Raw genomic sequence first — 17,085 nt, 5'->3', positions numbered from 1 at the left:
AATTTGGAGATTGAAGCAAACAAGGTCAAGTGGCAAAATGAAGATGGCTTTTCTGTGCAGTAAGCGTCGCAATTTTGTTTATCGAACGTTGCAATGCCATGGGCTTGCTCATGAACAGCATTGCAACACTGGGATGCAGCGTCATGAAACTGTTCATCCAAACCTAGAAACAAGCACGTGCCTTCGAGCCAATTCACACGGGAAATATTCGGTTTGACCGATTTTCCTCTAGACTGGCCCGGTTTCGGTGGTTGGGGTGTGATTCGGGTCAGTTCGAGCAGTTCTTCAAATTGAAGCTGTTTTTATATCAATTTTATAATAATGTAGTTATTTTTCTTGCTTAGGATGCCAAAGTTGAACCATATTAGTATTATTTAATTATTTTATGCATTTTGATGTATATTATATTTGAATTAAACATGTTTGTGCATATAGTATGCCATTTAGATTTAAAATCCCACCATTTGCATGCGTAATTGTATAGTATGCATGTTTTAGGGTTTATAAAACCTAATATAAGTATTATGTTATTTTTTTAATGCCTTTGATGAATGTTATGGTATCTTAGCATGTCTATTGTTTTATACATTGTTATAAAATAGAATTAGACATTAAAATCCACAACAAAGATAAACAGATGCTCACTTAGGTTAATAATTTGTTTTAATATTTAAAATAGATTGTTATCTTGTAAAATTTGTTTATAAATTCAGTTGGTTCATAATCCTGTCTAAGGCGGAGGGTATTTAAGTTGACGGTTTACGTAACACCTCCTACCTGGGGATTATGACCGAAATGTTGAGCGTTGTTAATTGGTTTTATGAGCTTGTATGAGTGGTGTAGGGCTTAAAACTGGTTTAAACACATAGACATTGTAGGTTAAAATCCAAATATAAATGTTATACTTAGATAAAAATCACATAGACTTAAGTTGTTTAATATTAGCCATAATAAACCTAAGTAAAAGAATACCCAAACATCTAGAATACTTCAGTGGGAGATTAACAATATATTTGATATATCGTTTCTTAGCTCTCACGTCCCCAAGAGTTTACACCGTGAGATCCATGCTCGGGTTCGTGTCGCTTTTCTCGCGACTACTCCATTCGAAAAGTGTTTGCCTGGGTCAATAACAAGGTTAATGGGGAAGTGGTTCATAGTAAGTGGGTGAAGGAAATGTGTCCACATTGTCCTGCGGTCTCTTCCATTAGTTTGAACCATGACATTCTTATGTTGCGCCTGTTGTCGGTTTTAGGCAGCACTAGCTAGTCGTTAACCACGACGATCCCGTCGGAGGGTTATAACATAGGATTCGGAACAACCCAAGCTTCAGAAATGAATAGGGTCTTATAGTTCTATCTTGAATATTGTCTTCCAACTTAGGGGCATATTCATACCGTTCTATAAAATCTGAAAAATGGTGAGTCACACTTACAAGAGTTACTAATTATTAGTAAAGTTCTTGAACAAAAATGGTAACCAAACAAACTATAAGAATAAGAGTGATTTTGGATATAGTATTTGGTCAAGATTGTCTTGCTTCAGTGAAGGAATATTTGACTGCCACTCGGTAGCAACTATTCTAAATCACTAAAGTATCATTGCAAATAAATAAAGAAATATGGGTACTTTATTATTTTGCTAAAATTGGATTAAGACACATAAGTTTAATAGAATTTGTTTAATTTTTTCAGCAATGTCAAACTCAATTATACAACTTCTTTCTTCCAACAAATTTAATGGAGAGGGGTTTCCCAATCGGAAATCTAATATATATACAATATTAGTAGTTGATGATCTGAGGTTTTTTTTAACAGAGGAATGTCCTCCTATTCCCAGTTCGACGGCAAACCGAAGCATTCGGATGCCTATGATAGGTGGGAAAAGGCTAATGAAAAGGCGAGGGCCTATATCTTAGCGAACATATCTGATGTGCTCAAAAAGAAATATGAAGCCATGCCCACAACCCGTAAGATTATGGCGTTGCTGCAGGAAATGTTCGAACAACCGTCATCTTTTGTATGACACGAGGCGATAAAGTATGTATTGGGCTTGAGAAGTGAAAGATGGGTTGAATACACACACTACACTTTGATCTTTTGAGCTTAATAAAATCCAGGCCCTATTCTGAATACCGGATACCACCTTTGATAATCACACAAACACAAAACAATGTGCTAAAAGCACAATCCGTGTGATGAGAAATCTCCACCCTACACCTTGATGGCTGAGATTAGAGAAAGGCACTGCTGTAGATTGTAGAACTTTAATGTCTATTCTTTTCTTTTCTTTGTTGCAAAGAAAATAGAGAGAAAATAAAAGAGAGAGAACCGGAGGGAGATGCTGCCGAAAATCACGTAAACGATGAGGCTGCAATCGTCTAGCCAATTAGAGGTAAAGTAGGAAGTCGTCTAAACGGTAAGGAAAGAGTCGTCTAGACGATGGAGGCTTTACTGGAGATTTTCTAGACGATGGGGTTCAAGACGACGACGGTCTACACGATAGAGGTGTCGAGGTAAACGATCGATGGCTAAAAGCTACACGATCGATGGCTAAATGCTACACGATCGATGGCTCAAAGGTACACGATAGAACAAGAAGATCGAAGAAGAAGATGAACATGATGGTTTACGTGGTTCGGCCAAGGATAGCCTACATCCACAGATAAGCTGACGAGAGTTTTATTAGGGAATATTACAAGATCGCTACAAGATAAGTCTCAATGCTTTCTTACACACTCTGTACAATATTTCTCTCTTACACTTACAATTAGTTATAAAGTAAAGGTAGCTTGAATGTAACAGATTTGTAACAACCTTGAAGTTGTTTTCACCTTTCTGTAATAAAAATCTCCACCTTGAAATAAACTTCAAGTTTTCTTCAGCTTCTTTGATCTGACTATCTTCTTCTTTAACCTTTGTCTCTCAGCTCAAACCCTATAATATCAAGGCACTTCTGAAGTTTGAGCTGAGTGACTGTCTTTGTCAACATGTCGGAGGCATTCTCTGAGGTATGTATTTCAGAACTTCAATCTGTTTTACTTCTATCTGTTCTCGAATGAAATGATATTTAACATGAATATGTTTAGTTCTGTTATGGTACTGAGGATGCTTAGATAAATGTATGGTGCTCTGATTGTCACAAAATATCTTCACTGTATTCTGTTTGATTTCGAAGTCACATAGAAGACCCTTTAGTCATAGGCCTTCCTGCCTCTGAAAGGGCAATAAACTCTACTTCAATAGTAGAAAGGTCTACTACTGATTGTAAAGTAGCCTTCTAGCTTAGGACACACCTTCCATATAGGAAGATATACCCTGATAATTATCTTCTATTGTCTAGTTCTCCGACATAATCTGAGTCAACATACCCAATCAGCTCTAGTTCACTGTCTGGAAGTACCCTTAAGATACCTCATTATCCACTTTGTTGCCTCCCAGTGCCTCTTACCCAGATTAGCCATATATTTACTCACCAAGCTTGTAGCATAGGCAATGTCAGGTCTTGTAGACACCATTAGATACATTAAGCTTCCCACAACTTGGGAATAGGGGACTGTTGACATTATCTTTTGATGTTCAATGTCTGATTCTTTAGGTGAATTCTCTGCTGAAAGTTTGAAATGATTAGCTATAGGAGTAGATACTGATTTGGCCTCTGTCATTTGATACTTCTTTAACAATTTATTGCAATACTGTGACTGATCAATGCTTAGAATACTTGCTTTTCTGTTTCTGATAATGCCAATACCTAGTATTCTTGTTGCATTGCCCATGTCTTTCATTTCGAACTCAGACTTGAGTAAATCTTTCACTTTATTTAACTTTTTCATAGTTGCTCCTGATAAAAGCATGTCATCCACATTTAGTAACAAGTAGATAGGATGAGTGTAGAAATCTTTGTTTATGTAAACACAGCTGTCATAGGAGCTTTTATAAAAGCCATTCTTCTATACAAAATCACTAAACCTTCGATTCCAGCATCTAGGGGACTGTTTGAGGCTGTAGATAGACTTTTTAAGTAGGCATACATAGTCTTCTTTCCCTCTGACGTCATACCCTTATAACTTCCTCTAGGAAGCCATGTAGAAAATCTGTTTTAACATCTAGTTGCTCCAACTCTAGGTTATTTTGAGCCACATTAGACAACAACAATCTGATAGAAGTTTGCTTGGCAACTAGAGAAAAAATCTCATTGAAATCAACACCCGGCCTCTATGTAAAACCCTTAGCAACCAACCTAGCTTTATATCTAGGTCCTTGATCATTAGGGAAACCCTCCTTCAATTTGTACACCGATTTGGATGCAATGCTTGCATCCTTTTAGCAAAGGTGTCAATTCCCAAGTGTTGTTTCACACTAATGAATCAATCTCTTCATTCATTGCTTTTATCCACAACTTAGCTTTAGGACAACTCACTGCTTCTTCGAAGGTTGAGGGTTCTGAATCATTAGATAAATCAAAAGCATTCAAAGCTAAGTAGTCTTCATACCTTGAAGGTGGCACAATGGTCCTTCTCGGTCTATCTCTTGCTAAGTTGTACCCTCTTATACCTGGTTCTTCTTGCTCGGGATCAGTAGTGGCATCTTCTACTTCTTCTAGATGAGTTTGTTGATCAAAAAATGATTCAGAGCTTGAAGGATCAGAAGTAGGGATAAGAAATTGCTCCACCTCAATTTTATCATTCTTCATTTGAGGTGCTGAAACATTAGGATTAGATCTCTACATATACATTTCATCTTCTCTGAAAATAACATCTCTGCTGGTGATACATCTCTTCTTAGTAAGATGCCACATTCTAAACCCCTTAACACCTTCTGTGAAGCCCAAAAACATACACTTCACAGCTCTGGCAGCTAATTTCCCTTTACTCTGATGAACAAAGCCAGTGCAACCAAACACCCTTAGGTTATTCAAGTTAGAAGGTTGTTTGGTCCACCTTTCTTCAGAGGTTAGAAGGTTAAGAGATGCAAGAGGGCATCTGTTCAATGTATAAACAATGTATGAGGCTGATTCTGCTCAAAATTTTTCATGAAGTATAGCATCAGACAATAGGCTTCTTACTCTCTCCATTATGGTTCTATTCAATCTCTCTGCCACCCCATTTTGTTGAGGTGTATACCTAACTGTCTTGTGTCTAGTTATACCATGTTGTCTACAAAAAACATTAAATTCCTCTGCACAATACTCAAGCTCATTATTAGTTCTTAGACACTTAATTTGACAGTTAAACAATTTTTCAACCATGATCTTCCATTCTTTGAACTTTTCAAAAACAAAATCCTTAGATTTAAGGAAATAGATCCAACTCTTTCTAGAATAGTCATCAACAAAGGTTAAGAAATACCTGGCTCCACTTAAGGACTGAAAAGGTATCCCATAGGTCCGAATGCACATAGTCAAGGATGGCCTTAGTTGTGTGCTGAGCCTTCACAAAACTCTGCCTAGTAGCCTTCCCTATCACACAATCTTCACAAAAGGATAAGCTCTGATGAACTCCCTTAGGTAGAATTCCTTGGTTTCAAGAGATTATAGACCTTTGGCACTAATGTGTGAGTGTCTTTTGTGCCAAAGATCTCCTTCAGTAGGCTGTTTCTAAGTCACAATCAAAGCTGAGTGAACTTTATGAACTCCTTGAACAACATACACTCCATTAATCTTCACCCTCTAAGGATAGGCTTACTGTTCTTCAAGACTTCACAGTAACCTTCCTTGCCTCTGTATTCACAGCCAATAAAATCAAGCATGCCTAATGAAATTAGATTTCTCTTCAGCTTAGGCACATGTCTGACATTCCTCAATAGCTTGACTGTTCCATCTTCAAGTTTTAGTGAGACTCAGCCAATCCCAACCACTGGACATGAGTTATTGTTTCCCATGTAGACAGATCCTCCATCCAACTCTCTGTAGGTACTAAACCAGTCTTTATGGGGTGTCATGTGGAAAGAACACCCTGAATCTAGAACCCAATCTAGGTTCTTATTACCTTCTTCTTCTGCCTTACAATTAGAGGTAGCCAAAGCATCTGAATAGAAGTAAGAGTCTTCACAAACTGATGCTTCACTTGACTGATTAAGTTGGACTTTCTGTTGTTGTTGTGATTGCTTGTTTTTCTGCTCATTCTTCCACTTCAAAGTTCTGCAATCCTTGATTAGATGTCCATGTTTTTTGCAATATTTATATCTAACCTTGGACTTTTCTTTCCCTTCTTTAGTTGAGCTCTGTTTTGACTTGCCCTTGACAAATAAGCCCTCTGCACTAGGCTTGTCTTCCTTGCTAGTTATAAGCTCCATTTCTCTAATTTTGAGAGCAGAAATAATAATGTCAGTAGTTAGGAAATCTCTCCCATATTTTAGGGCAGTCTTCACATCTTTATAGGAATACGACAATGAGTTGAGAAACATAAAAGATTCATTATCTACCCCAATCTCTTCTCCTTGAGTCTTGAATTCAGTAGTTATCCTCTTGAAATCATCTAGATTCTCTGTCAAGGATTTAGAAGCACTCATCTTGAAGGTAAAGAACCTTTCCCTTAGGAAAAGTTTGTTCGGCAGATTTTTAGTCTCATATAGCCCATTCAACTTGCTCTACATCTTAAAAGGTAGGAGTACATTATGGTAGGATCGGTCACCCGGGCAAACCAACCTTCCTCCAAGAAGAATTGTGTTGTCTCTTGGTCGATCACTTGCCTTAGGACACTGTCAAACAAATTTAAAATCAGTGTTCTATGAGCGATTAGCTCCATGTTTTCTTTTTCTTCTTCTGTTGCAATGCTTGGCAGCTTGGCTGGATCCTGTAGGGCCTTATGTGCCCTTTGTTGTCCCAAGATAGCCTTGATTTTGGCTTTCCACAAAGCAAAATTGCCTTTCCCATCAATTTTTTCAATGTCATACCTTGCTACTGCCATATCTGTTTCAAATTCTAACTGAAAAGCTCCAAGATTTTGCTTCTTTAGAATCTTGACTAATCTTGAAGCTTTCTTGCACGCTCTAATACCACTTGTTGGACTTGAGAAGTGAAAGATAGGCTAAATACACACACTACACTTTGATCTTTTGAGCTTAATAAAACCCAGGCCCTATTCTGAATACCGGATACCACCTTTGATAATCACACAAACACAAAACAATGTGCTAAAAGCACAATCCGTGTGATGAGAAATCTCCACCCTACACCTTGATGGCTAAGATTAGAGAAAGACATTACTGTAGATTGTAGAACTCTAATGTCTATTCTTTTCTTTTCTTTGTTGCAAAGAAAATAGAGAGAAAAGAAAAGAGAGAGAACCGGAGGGAGATGCTGCCGAAAATCGCCTGGAAGATGAGGCTACAATCGTCTAGCCGATTGGAGGTAAAGCAGGAAGTCGTCTAGACGATAAGGGAAGAGTCGTCTAGACGATGGAGGCTTTACTGATGATCGTCTAGACGATGGGGTTCAAAACGACGACGGCCTACACGATAGAGATGCCGAGGTAAACGATCGATGGCTAAAAGCTACACAATCGATGGCTCAAAGGTACACGATAGAATAAGAAGATCGGAGAAGAAGATGAACACGATGGTTTACGTGGTTTGGCCAAGGATAGCCAACATCCACGGAGAAGTTGACAAGAGTTTTATTAGGGAATATTACAAGATCGCTACAAGATAAGTCTCAATGCTTTCTTGCACACTCTGTATAATATTTCTCTCTTACACTTACAATTAGTTATAAAGTAAAGGTAGCTTGAATGTAACAGATTTGTAACAACCTTGAAGTTGTTTTCACCTTTCTGTAATAAAAATCTCCACCTTGAAATAAACTTCAAGTTTTCTTCAGCTTCTTTGATCTGACTATCTTCTTCTTTAACCTTTGTCTCTCAGCTCAAACCCTATAATATCAAGGCACTTCTGAAGTTTGAGCTGAGTGACTGTCTTTGTCAACATGTCGGAGGCATTCTCTGAGGTATGTATTTCAGAACTTCAATCTGTTTTACTTCTATCTGTTCTCGAATGAAATGATATTTAACATGAATATGTTTAGTTCTGTTATGGTACTGAGGATGCTTAGATAAATGTATGGTGCTCTGATTGTCACAAAATATCTTCACTGTATTCTGTTTGATTTCGAAGTCACATAGAAGACCCTTTAGTCATAGGCCTTCCTGTCTCTGAAAGGGCAATAAACTCTACTTCAATAGTAGAAAGGTCTACTACTGATTGTAAAGTAGTAGAAAACACCACGTGCACGTTGGTAATAGACGTTGAGGGATTGAGCAAAAGGGTTCTCCCTCACTAAGGTTGACGTTGAGGGATTGAGCAAAAGGGTTCTCCCCGACTAAGGTTGACATTGAGGGTTAGATCTAGTAGTTCACTCTCAACTAAGGATAAAGGGAGGTCGAAGTATGGATCTCCTAGGCCATATACCAGCAAAGGGAGGTCGAAGTATGGATCTCCTAGGCCATATACAAGCAAAGGGAGGCCGAAGTATGAGTCTTTTGGCCGATAACAGACATTGGGAACTAGAGCGATGTATGCTCGTTCTCAACTAAGGAATAATGATGATTAATGGTGGTTTCAAAGGTTTTGTGTACACGTTTTCTTGGTACATTTTAGTTCCAGTATTATGTTTTCGAGCTTTCAGTTTAAGCATGAGATTTACATTTTTATTAAATCACTCATTGGGCTTCTAGCTCACATTTTCAAATATTTTTCTTTTCAGGTAGCAGTCAGATTTCTCAAGGTTGATCATGTTGCTGCTTTCCACTGAAAAGCTCGGCTTGTTCAGAAGAACTTAGGTTGATGGCTTTTTTATGTACATATGTTTCGAGAGGGACTAGGACTTTGTTAGGAATGTTTTGGGCCATTTGTGAATATTTTTCTGTAGATGTTAAGTCATGGCCGTATGCATGTGTTTATGTATCTTTGTAGAACCTTAAGGGAGGCTTGCTTATGCGTATACTACTAATGTGTTGAACAGGTTGGTATTTAGAATAGAAGGCTTTGATGATGGGTACTGGCAATAGGGTTAGTAACTACCACGGTCATATCCTCATCCAGATTAAAAGGGTAATCTGGGAGGGGGTGTGACACATCCTTACATAGGCTTTGCAATTGGAATCGTCAGCAGGCTCCAATCTAACCCAAGACAAAGTCATTGGACAACTGTAAAAAACATCCTCGAGTATCTCAGGAGAACAAGGGTCTATATGCTTGTGTATGGACCTAAGGATTTGATCCTTATAGGATACACTAATTCTGATTTTCAGACTGATGTAGATTCTAGGAAATCTACTTCGGGATCTGTTTCACTCTTAATGGAGGAGCTATAGTTTGGAGAAGCATTAAACAAAGTTGTATAGTTGACTCCATAATGGAAGCAGAATACGTAGCTGCATGTGAAGCAGCTAAAGAAGCAGTGTGGCTGCGTAAGTACCTAGCAGATTTGGAAGCAGTTCCAAATATGCACCTACCCATTACTTTGTATTGCGACAATAGTAATGTAGTTGCCAATTCTAAGGAACCAAGGAGTCACAAACGTGGAAAACATACCGACCATCTCATCAGGGAGATCATATCGTACATAGAGGAGACATGATAGTCACAAAAGTAGCCTCAGAAGACAACCGTGTTGATTCTTTTACTCGGCTAAAGTGTTCGAGGGTCACCTGGCCGGACTAGGACTGCGAACATCATAACCTAGGGCAAATGGGAGAATGTCAATGGTATTTTAGATGCCCTAGTTTGTTGTATTTTCTCTCTGTATCTCTCAACATTGTAAATATTGTATACATTTATATGTTTATTCTCATTGGAGTATTAGTCCAAGTGGGAGATTGTTGGAATGTCCTAAACTCGATGTTTGTAAATAGTGTTAACATATTCTATTTATCAATAAAAGTATTATTTGAGTATTTTATTCAATACATTGTTGATATTGCATTCTATTATGAAAATCCAATAAACAAATCTATGGCTATAATATGAATACTTTAACTTGATATGGCGACATAAATTAGGATCAATTTATAGTATATAGCCAAAACGGTCTATAAGTATATGAATGAGATTGAGTATCTCATCCTAGTGACACTATTAGATGCGATCTATTTTGTATACTGATACAAATGATGTGATCCAAAAATCATTCATGTAGAGACATGTGAGTGAGGACATCCTATGCAATGAGTTTGCATAAGATCGGACCTTGAAATAGCCTCTTTTCTTTATAACAACCGTTTAATATTAAAACTGACTATTTCAAACTCAATGTCTTAGGGTAACACGATCTTAACCCTGAGTTAACTATGAACTTCTGTTTATTTGAGATTATACTTTGCTCTGCATAGGTGAGAGTAGTCCAATAGCACTGCTTAATAAACCTCCCATTTTGGGGATAAGATCGGATAGATAGTTGGGGACAAAGCTTTGCAATATGAAATTCACTCCTACCCGACTTAGGATTAGCAGATAGGTTGGTCTCTTAAGAATTGATGCCTAGTCTTGAACAATAGGACTCCACCCTCTCATGATAGAGAGGGTTATGATTTATAAGTTGGACTATAAATCAATTGTTCAATGGAAGATTAGTGGGAGCGTAAGGAGAAAAATGTATTTACACGGGTAAAACGGTAATTTTGACCCAAATGTAAATACGAACGACCTGTGAAGAATCAAATTATCGATTATGGTTTAAAATAGATAGAAATACATTTACAGTGAGGAGAGTGCAACTATCAAGCTATAATGGTATGTCTTGATAGTTAATTAATAGTGATTAATTCGACTTAAAGAATTTAACCGATTAATTACAAATCGTTGGAGCTCATGATCTATAGGTTCATAAGGTCCCTCTACTAGCTCATAAATTGGATTAGTAAATTGAGTATGATGAGATTTGAATTTAGGGTTAAATATTTGAAACGTTCAAATTCAATTAGGGTTTTGATTAATTGTATTCAATACAATTGAAATGTTTAATTTCATCAAAATTAAACAAAATTGGAGAATCAATTAATGTTTAAATTATGATGTAAATATTAATTACATGAAATTAAATTAACTGTAGTGAAATTGATATCTTATTAATATTAGATATTAAATTAACAAAATTAATTAAAAGTTTAAATAATTAATATTTATTAGTTTTATCTAAAATTAATTAATTGAAATAATTTTTATATAAAACTAATAAAAAAATAAATCAGTTAATTTATAAAATTGATTTTAGAAATCAATTTTGGAATTTTAATTTGAAAAACAAATGAAAAATTCCAAAAGTTGGAAATTTCCACTAAAGGTGCAAGCACCTCATTCACCAATTCCACTCACATTTGCATTAATTTCATGAAGTAGGTGTTGGCCTTCATGCAAGCACATTAATTGTATGCTAAAGGCCTTATAAATTGAAGATTAAGGCTGAAGGATCAGCCATGCAATCTGAAATTCGTCCCAAAATTCTGTAGAATTGGAAACCCTCAAATACCTTCCTCAAACCCATCTAAATTCAGCTCAATTTAGTGTTTCCACCACACAATCCTTGCTAGAGATTAGTAGAGATGATCTCTGTGGTGGTCTACTTGAAGATTGAAGCACCAATTTGTGGTATTATGCTGAAATTAAGGAGGAATCATCAAAGGTATTGTATTATTCAAACTCTCTTATGAAATAGTTTTGAAAAGCATGTTTTAAATTCAAATTAGGTGTAATTAGAGTGCTTACTGATTTTGATTTCTTCCGATGCATATCAAAGTTCTAAACAGCCAGAGTAACAAATTGTTTGACATATTATTAGAATTGTTAAAAGCAGCGTTTCCAGCCAACACTGATATACCTATTTCCTTTTATGAAGGTAAGCAAAAATTGCACGACTTAGGCCTAGATTATAAGCTTATTCATGTGTGAAAATATGATTGTGTATTGTATTGGAAAGAATTTTTAGATTTACAACAATACTCAGTTTGTGGTGAGTCACGGTACAAAGTTAATGATGGCAGGGGTAAAAAAATTTCACATAAGGTATTACGTCATTTTCCATTAATACCGAGATTAAAATGATTGCTTATATCAAAAGAAGGTACTTCTAACATGAGATGACTTAAAGATAAGTGAATTGAAACGGAGGATGTGTTACAACATCCAGTTGATGCAGACAGGTGGAAACATTTTGATCGTGAATTTCCTCATTTCACTTTAGATCATTGAAATGTTCATTTTAGATTAGCTTCAAATGGGTTTAATCCGTTTGAAAATGTGAGTACTTCTTATAGTATGTGGTTTGTGGTGCTAATCCCTTATAGTTTGTTAACTTGAAAATGCATGAAGGAGACAAACTTCTTCATGTATTTTCTCATACTTGGTCCAAAATCTTCTGAAAGGGAAATTGATTACTTGTAGTTGTTAATTGAAGATTTGAAAGAATTATGAACTGTTGGTATACAAACTTATGATTATATTATCTATGGGTTTTCTCAACTATACGCGACCTTATTGTGGACTATTAATGACTTCCCTGCGTATGATGACTTATCCGAGTGGAGTACAAAAGGTTATCAAGCATGTCCCATATGCAAAGAAGATAAATCATCTTTCGGGATAAGAGAGAAAATAGTATTATTTGGAAATCGACGTTATCTTCCAAAGAATCATAGTTGGCGTAGAAGTAGGTGATAATGGGCAGAAATGCAAGTTATTACAATGCAATGATATAAAATAATGTGGGAATGCAACGGTAAAAACATGCAGAATTGTGTCCAAAAGCATTAAGTTGAGAACATTGTGATCGCATGCGCCCATCGCATTAAAGCAGCTTATTTACTTATTTTGTGCAAAAAAAATGTGTTAGTGAAAAGCAAATTATGATCCAAGGAATTCGGCGCCCGAGCACATTAAAAGATTGCAACCACAAAGTTATATGATCGTATGTGCTCGCGAAGATCTGCTCAAGAAGGTGGCCACATAAAGACAACGCATCAACGTGAAAGCTTAATAAATCATGATGGGACAGAAAGCTGATGACAGTCAAATCCGAATTTAGTTGACAAGTCGTAAACGACACACTGTAGCAAGTACATTCAACTTTTCGGTGACTATTAATCGGCGCATCAGACAGAGATTTAATGACCTCCCATCATTGCAATCATTTGAGAGAAAAGGTTTTTCACCTTGAAGCTCTATAAATACCGAAGGCCGCCACTGTTAAAGGGGTTCAAGTTCAGAGTTTTGGGAGTTCGATATATACACAGTTCGCCATATACATAGAAGATAGATCATAGATAGCCGTTAGTCTGTAATTCATATACTTAGAAGACGGAGGTGAGCGAAGAAAGAAGATGTCGAAAGATCATTCATGGTTAGCTCGAGAGACAGGGAAGTACTGAGAACGGAGAGAGGGTCGACACTTGCGAAAGAAAGAAAATTCTTTTGGGTAGAGTAGAGTAAAACACATTGTAAAAGCCTCGAGGAGCAAGACATTGCTACCGGGCGTCCTATCCTTGCTTTCCATTGTCTCTATGTATTCTGATTTTATTTATCAAATGGAATCTGCATCTCTACATCTATTCAATCTCTTCACTTTGAGCATGAGTAACTAAATTTGTGAATGGATTGAGAAGCACTTAACTAGCATGACCTAAGATCTTTATTTTATGCGTCATTCACCCTGTACAGATACTTGAAAGAGTAGTCTAAAGAAAGAACCTAGACTTGAGAGATTCAAGTTAGAATCTAGGCTTGAGAAAGTCAGATTAGAACCGTATAAGCGAGAGATAGAGATTTAGAGTTAAGTTCTATTTGCTATCATGCATCACATGCACCCTATAAATAGGATATGATAGTATGCGGTCGCCTTGTGTATGTGTGTATCATTCATCATCGCAGAGAAAAGAAGAGAGGCTTAGACATAAGTCCTATAGACATTATCGTATATATCACATGCGTCCTAAAATTATGAACTATGGCATTTGCATTGAAAGATGACATGTTGTTTTGTGTGTAGCATGATCGCATAACTTGAATGCAATCTTAGGAAGTGTTAGCTAAATCCCTTCTCAACCTTTTCCCCATATACTCATTGTAACTTTCGCTGTCATTAACTCTTTACTCAATTTCGCCGCATAGGATTTATACTTAAACAGCATACAAACCAACTTATTGTTTTTGTCACCGCAAAGGAATCAAAATTTACCGTCACATATTGTCTCAGTAGTCCTTGTGTTGACCCTGGACTTACCAGGAAACCTAGTAAGGTTAACACTTGGATCTTACTAGGAAAATTTGCATGTGCAACGCATAGTTCACCACCGCAATTTCATACCATTATTTCATCATATTCATAACGCATCAAGTTTTTGGTGTCGTTGTCAGGGATTATAGCAGTACATATTGCGCTAACAGTAACGTTTTGATTTTCTTTTCAGCTTCCCATCTCTGTGCACTGCTTCTCCTTTGGTAAGGGAAGAAGCGAACGTCGTATGAGTCAAGGACAAGTTCCTGAGCCCAACTATGACCCAGAGATTGAAAGACCGTTCAGAAGAAGAAGAAGAAACAACTGCCGACAAAAACAAGAGAGAAATCCCAACATAGCAGAGCAACCAGAAGACAGAGCACCAAATGCAAATAATATCATAGCAAACCCTATTCTCCTGGCGAACGACCGTAATAGGCCCATCCGAGACTATGCGTCGCCCAACCTCTATGATTTCTCACCAGGAGTCATGACGCTAGCCTTAGACGGATCGAGGTTCGAGATGAAGCCGGTTATGCTGCAGATGATTCAGACTGCCAGATAGTTTGGCGGAAGGCATGGTGAGGATCCGCATGCCCATCTCTGGAGTTTTATTGAAATATTCAATACTTTTTTGTTCCCAAACATCTCAGCTGAGGAGGTTCGACTAACATTATTCCCATTTTCGCTATGTGATCAAGCAAGGAAATGGGCCTATTCTCTCAAACCAAGGGAGATCACGTCTTGGCAACAAGTAGTAGAGAAGTTCATGAAGAAGTACTTGCCCCCAGTAGAGAATGGAAGAAGGAGGAAGTTGATTACTAATTTTGAATAAGATATTGATGAAATGCTCAGTGATGCCTGGGCGAGGTTTAAGAGATTGGTGCGAGATTGTCCACACAATGGCTTATCCGATTGTCTCCAAATGGAAATTTTTTATCATGGTTTGAACCTTGCATCGCAGATGGCTGCAATGCGGCAATAGCTGGAGGTCTGCTTGAAAAAACGTATGACGAATCTAAAAATATACTTGATCGCATTTCAAAGAATCACGAAGACTAGAGGGAAAGCGATCAAAGACTTAAAATTAAAGAAGGTGACGCATGTAATGGGGCCATCGAATCCCTACAAAATCAAATGAATGTGATGAGGAACCTGATACAGGGAATCGCAATCAATAGCCCGTGAACGCATAGAGGGCAGGTCAACACAATCGATCAAATGAGCGTAAGTTGTGCCACTTGCGCAGAAGCCCATTCGATGGAAGAGTTTCCAAGGAATCCATAATCTGTTTACTTCATAAAGAATAACCATTCTCCAATACTTACAACCCTGGGTGGAGAAACCACCCCAATTTTGCGTGGAAAAATCAACAACAAAATTATCAACCCATGGCGCAAAAAGAAAGGCCGCCAGGATTTTTCCCGCGAACAAACGGTCAATCACAAAATCAAGCTAGCAGTTCATAGGCGCCGCAATATTCATCTTTGGAGAGCTTACTAAAGTCGTATATTGAGAAAAATGAAACAGTACTCCAGAATCAGGCGACGTCTATCCGTAATCTCGAAATTCAGATAGGACAGATTGCGAGCAAGGTCAAAAGTAGACTGCAAGGGGCGTTGCCGAGTTCAACTGAGCTCCCACGCAACTCGGGGAGTACGGGAAAGGAGCAATGTCAAGTTGTGACTTTGCGAAGCGGAAAAATAGTAGCGAAAGAGAAGACGAAGCCAAGCTGGACTATTCCAGTTGCGATGGAACCCCAGATCCCATTGACACAAGAGAAACCAGAAGAATAAAAGACAATGGAACAAGAAGTTGCGTCCACTTCTAAGCATATGAAATAGAGAACCGTGAAAATATAGCTGCCACCATTTCCTCAGAGACTTAAGAAGAAAAATGATGTGCAGTATCATCGCTTCATGGACATGCTGAAACAGTCACATATCAACATCTCTTTCACTGAAGCGATTGAACAAATGCCAAAATATGCAAAGTTTCTGAAGGATATGGTGACAAAGAAAAGGAGCATAGGTAAGTTCGCAATTGTGGCATTAACGCAAAGTTCAAAAACCATAATTCCACTGAAAATGCGCGACCCCAGAATTTTCACAATACCCTGCTTAATTTGAAGGATATATATAGGTCAAGCGCTTTGAGATCTCGGGGCTAGTATCAACTTAATGCCCCTTTCAATTTTTAAACAGTTGAATGTGGGGCAGCTGGTGCCTACAACAGTGACTCTCCAGCTAGTTGACAGGTCTCTAGTTAATCCAGAAGGGAAGGTGAAGGATGTCCTGGTCTTGATTGACAAATTTATCTTACTGGCAGACTTCATCATCCTTGATTATGAAGCAGACAAGGATGTACCCATCATTTTGAAACGACCATTTTTATCCACTGGTCGCGCTCAAACTGATGTGTACAAGGGAGAGATCACGTTGAGTATGAACGGAAAGAAGCTCAAGTTTGACATTATTAAGGCCATGAAGTATTCGAAAGAAGAAGACCTAACAGATTCCGATAATAAACCCAGTTGTTATGAAGAAGAAATTTCTGAAAATGAAGATGAAAGAGAGGACGCGACCGAATCCATAGTAACCTGCAATGCGATCGTGGAAACAATAACCAAAGAAGAAAAACTGACGTTGAATGAAGAGAGAAAAGCACAACAACCTTCCTTGGAACAACCACCCATTATGGAATTAAAAACCATGCCAAGCCACCTGAAGTATGCTTTTCTGGGGCACAATGAAACTCTACCAGTAATAATTTCCTCTACACTTCAAGAAGAACAAGAGTATGTGCTGCTAAGCATCCTGAAAAAGTACATAAAAGCAATAGGATGGATGCTAGCAGACATTAGAGGAATCAGCCCCGCATATT

The 17,085-nt window shown here is 37.6% G+C and overlaps 1 non-coding gene across 1 annotated transcript; it reads right to left on the bottom strand.

The window, feature by feature from the left end:
* Positions 1-15,004: 15,004 nt before the first annotated feature.
* On the bottom strand, positions 15,005-15,111 carry LOC120069400 (small nucleolar RNA R71). Its single transcript, XR_005479521.1, has one exon. It is a non-coding gene; the product is annotated as a small nucleolar RNA R71 (small nucleolar RNA).
* Between the last annotated feature and the right edge of the window lie 1,974 nt (positions 15,112-17,085).

The sequence above is a fragment of the Benincasa hispida genome, chromosome 12, assembly GCF_027475165.1.
Source record: "Benincasa hispida cultivar pf3 chromosome 12, pf3_genome.v1.1, whole genome shotgun sequence".
Classification (NCBI taxonomy): domain Eukaryota; kingdom Viridiplantae; phylum Streptophyta; class Magnoliopsida; order Cucurbitales; family Cucurbitaceae; genus Benincasa; species Benincasa hispida.
Note: the sequence above shows the minus strand (reverse complement) of the source record. Positions and strands in the feature narration are given on the sequence as shown.